The sequence below is a fragment of the Hylobates moloch genome, unplaced genomic scaffold (assembly GCF_009828535.3).
Source record: "Hylobates moloch isolate HMO894 unplaced genomic scaffold, HMol_V3 SCAFFOLD_5443, whole genome shotgun sequence".
Taxonomy (NCBI): Eukaryota; Metazoa; Chordata; class Mammalia; order Primates; family Hylobatidae; genus Hylobates; species Hylobates moloch.
This window is the reverse complement of record NW_026657718.1, coordinates 1-4,632: the sequence shown is the minus strand read 5'-3', so window position 1 is coordinate 4,632 and position 4,632 is coordinate 1. Positions and strand designations below refer to the sequence as shown.

The 4,632-nt window shown below is 44.3% G+C and overlaps 1 non-coding gene across 1 annotated transcript; it reads left to right on the top strand.

Moving 5' to 3' along the window:
* Positions 1 to 3,060: 3,060 nt before the first annotated feature.
* On the top strand, positions 3,061 to 3,135 carry LOC116465469 (small nucleolar RNA SNORD60). The gene has a single exon (XR_004247203.1). It is a non-coding gene; the product is annotated as a small nucleolar RNA SNORD60 (small nucleolar RNA).
* The last annotated feature ends 1,497 nt before the right edge of the window (positions 3,136 to 4,632 follow it).

Genomic DNA, 4,632 nt, shown 5'->3' with positions numbered 1-4,632 from the left:
AGCAAGACTTCATCTTAAAAAAAAAAAAAAAAAATTCACTGGGGAGAATTTCCTGGGGAACATACTTTCTTTTTGAAAATTAGAGGTAATATTGAAGGACAGGCTATATGAAACTCAGGGCAGCCCCAGGGTCTGGACGTGTTCCCCGAGGTTTCAGCAAATCCTAGTTTCTGCTTTGGCAGGCCCCAAGGGTCTGTCTGCTCTCAGCCACTCTGAGTGCACAACTCTGCCCCTCCCTTGATTTTCACACTGGAGGCATGTGTGGGGGCGATGGACTTGAAGGAAAGTTGGGGACACAGAATTGATTTGCAACTTGAAATTGAATCTTATAATAGCTATTCTCTGTTTCAAAGTCCCTGGGGCACTCTCCTTCAACCTTTCTCTCCTGGCTTCTCTCCTCTTCTTGACTCCCCCATACAGGGCAGCTCACCTGTGTCTTGTTAACTTGTTCTAAGTCAACTTGAGTGAGAGGATCTTTCCTTCAACCCCACAAGCAGCTGATCAAGATATTTTCCTAAATAATGAGAGCAAGCCCCCCACCACCCCAAAAGAGAATGTTAGTGCTTTCATTCAGATAACTTTTAAAGTCCCACTACACAAATAAGTATGGTATATCTGCACTTTAAAATTATATATTGTGAAGCACCTTTTTTTGGTAATGTATATGAAAATTCAGTCTTGAGTTAGCTTAATAACAACTTCACTGTTTTTTTCTATCATTCCTATAATGGATTAAAAAGATTCAATGAGAAAGTGCAGTAGTGCACAGGATTATCTTATTATCTTCATTAAATATTGCCTAAGAAAGTGATAATTATTGTAGTCAAACTGTCAAAGCCAAAATGAGTCACAAGACAAATATTGTAGTTAAACCCTGTAGTTTCTCCAGTGCAGGCATTTGCCTAGAAAATATAGGTTTCTTAGCTCTTCTAATTAACAGAGAAATGCTTTCACAGGTGTGACAGACATACATGATCCCTTACTAAGATATTCCACTGAAGGGAACTGAAGGAAACTTGCAGGTTATGGATGTAAACTATTTATGGCCATATAATGCCATTTTCTAAAAGGAAAATTTGAGAAATATTCCAAAAGACTGGAGGCTGCATAATTTGCAGTCAAGACATGCCACCCTGGAGTATTTGTAAACACATTTATGAGCATACATGCTAGAGACATTTGCATATTATAACTTTTAATTGGTCTTGTGATTCCACATGGAAACCTTTAGTTGAATGGAAATTCTACTCCTCCCTCCTCTAGACAAGAAGGTTTCCTATAGTGCCTTCATAGGCTGGCTTACAAAAAAGAGCAATAGCCTGAATCATGTTTTTTAGCAAATATGTAACTTTTTCCCTTAGGGCAAGAATTCCCCTCCCTGCCAATCGAGTGACATTAGATATGTGGCAGCTCACTGATATCGCCTCCTCAGCGCTTCTTCATCCTTCAGTCCTCTGACATCAAAGGCCCAGACCAGGATTGGCTGTGTAATCTGTGGGGCCCAGTGCAAAATGAAAATGTGGGGGTCTTTGTTCAAAAATTAGAAATTTCAAGATGGCAACAGTCAAGCATTAAGCCAGTGCTCTGTTCTGAGCACTGGGCTGTGCACGCCTGCCCAAGTTGCATACCCTTGAAGCTGGTCCTGTTCAGAGTCTGTTTGGCTCCCTCCACCCTATCAATGTGCCGACTTGCCCAATTCACTTTACTTTAGTAAATCTTCTATTTCTACACTGGAAATGAAATTGTCTCCTTCCCTGGCTATAGAAACAGGAGACCCCAAGCTTTCGGGGAACTGAAACGTCAGGAGGAGTGGCTCTCCTTGTGGCTCCTTCAGTTTCTTAGTGTCTTAGTCCCTTCTCATGCTGCTAATAAAGACATACTGGAGACTAGGTAATTTATAAAGGAAAGAGGTTTAATTGACTCACAGTTCTGCAGGGCTGGGGAGGCCTCAGGAAACTTATAACCATGGCAGAAGGGGAAGCAAACACATCCTTCTTCACATGGTGACGGCAAGGAGAAGTGCAGAGAAAAAGGGGGAAAAGCCCCTTATAAGACCATCAGATCTCATGAGAACTCACTCACTATCACGAGAACAGCATGAGGATAACCACCCCCTACCACGTGATTAAATTACCTCCCACAACACGTGGGGATTATGGGAATTACAATTTAAGATGAGATTTGGGTGGGGATACAGCCAAACCATATCACTTGCATCACTGCTAATTAAATATTCAAGCAGCATTTCTCCTTTGGGCATTTTATAGTTCACAAACATCCCTTCATGTAACATTATTCTATTATTTCATCTGAGGATTATTATTCCTTCCTGAAGTTTCAAGGTGGATGTTGTGGTCACTGGACACCTAGCAGGTCTACCTAGATAATTCAAAGGAGGAGAGGAAATTTAGGTCTAAGAAAAATTTGAGAACATTGGAAGAAAGGGATCAAGGTTAATTTCAGGGGAGGTTTTGAATTGACTCCAGGAGAATTTATTTCAGCAAATGAATTTATCAGAGCGAATAATTATTGCATGGGTAGCATGGGCTGGGTGGCACTCATTCATCAGTGGGTGAGGTATGACCTGCTCTCTAAAGGAATTTATAGTTTAGTGGAAAGATGGGGCATGTATGCCCATGGTTTTAATGGGCAAGACAGAAAAGCAGGAATCTGGGAAGGCTTCCTGGCAGGTGGATTAGAGCTGGGCCTCAAATGATTTTGACAAATAGAGATGGAAAGTGAGGAAGGGTACTCCGGGAAGAACCTGTGTGAGCTAAGGCCTAGAGGTAGCGCAGTCCAGGGCCTGCTTGGGTAGTGGCAGATACTCCATTTATGAGGAAATATGCAGTCCATGTGAAGGGGAGTAGGAAATAAAGCTGCAAAAATGGCTGGGACAAGACTTACAAGGGGCTCAGATGCCAAGAGAAGGAGACTGAACTCTACAGAGAGCAATGTGAGAAGTGGCTGTGGGGGCTGACAGTGGCTTTTGAATTTGGGAATTGTATGTTATAATTTAGGAAGATGGACCAGCAGTTGTGTTAGAAAAAGTAGACACTTCAGAGGCTGTGATGAATTGCTTTAATTTCTGACACCTCCTATGAAAGCTGCACTTGCAGTCTTGCAAGACTGAGGCTTGGGGGAGAAAAAAAAGAAAAAAGAGAGATACTTGGGGTGGGAGGCAAGGCAGTTGGAAGGTTAGTGTTTGGGAGAAGTGCAGTAATGGCTTGAGCATGATTCGCAGCAAAAAGAATGAAATAGTTTCCAGGGCTGGCAAAGAATGCAAGGGGGACTGCAGATAACTCCATGGTTGGGTGGCTGGAAGGATGTTGGCTTACCTGATAGAAATATAGAGTTCGAGATAGAAGGCGGTGTGAGGGGCATAAGCATCTCAGTGGGCTGATGGTGAGCAGGGGTGTCTGCTGGCACACACAGGTTAGAACACACGGGAGACACTCCACACAGCTGGCAGTGAGCCAGGAGAGTTCACGCGCTGGAGTCCTCTTCAGAGAGTGCTAGCTGGGGCCTAGGAGGCCTGAGAAGGTCAAAGAAAGTCGACATGGAGAGAGTGGGAAAGAACTGGGCCAAGGGACAGATCTCTACTTAGGAGGCCATGGGGGAAGGTAGAGAAGAAATCCAGTTGAGAAAGCTGGGAGGAACGCCCAGAGAGGGGAGCACAGGGTGCTTCGTGGGAAGGGGAAGCGCCAGGAAGGGGGTGGCTGGTCGGCAGGGTCAAGGACAGTGAGGGCGAAAGACCACCTAATGAGGAGGTGAGGAGGTCAGTGGGGGCCTTGAGGAAGCAGTTCTGGTGCGAGGCTATCCAGAGACTGAGGAGGCAGAATGTTTAGACCGTGGAACACGCACCTAAGGGATGGGGAAAGGAAGGGGAGACTCCTTCAGCTTGCAAAGGTGGCACTGCAGAGGTTTGACTTTCTGTGCAGGGGGTGTCTAAGTGTGTCTGTGACTTGAAGACAGGGAAATAGTGAAAGAGAAAATATGCAAGAGAGGGAGAGCCATGAGCGAGCAGAATGTAAAAGCAGGTGAGGAAAGATGCCAAGGGCCATGTGTTCCTAGATGGGCAGAGAAATGAAGACACCACACACCATTTCCATAGATGCCCTCTCTGTTGTCCGAAACATCGCCAGATGCCACAGATGTTACCTGTTGGAGATGCAGGTTAAATTAATGTATGCTAAAATTAGACTTTATATTATACAGCTTTGTCCAATAAACACCTTCTTGGTGATATTATCAACCATAGGCATGGGGGAGGGCCAGGCTCATTTCAGCAGGGGGCCGCCATTCCATTTCATCTGGAGATTGGCTCAAAGTTCCTTAATCCATTCTATCTTCTCTTTGCTGTGATGTCTCATGCCTCTATAACTACTGCTCTAGCATCTACATATTGATAGAATTTTTGGGTATTGGAAGCTGCTTTTCTCTCATGGCATTTTCACATATGTTTGACCTTCACTATGACTCTGTGAAGAGCTTAGGGCTGTTAATGCTGTCTCCACTTCCCAGATCAGCAACCTGAAACCTGGGGATGTTGAAAGATTAATCAAAGTCATACAAGCACTGTTATGGGACCGGAAATGGGGTCTTTTGAACTCCTGATGTAATTCTCTTTCTGCA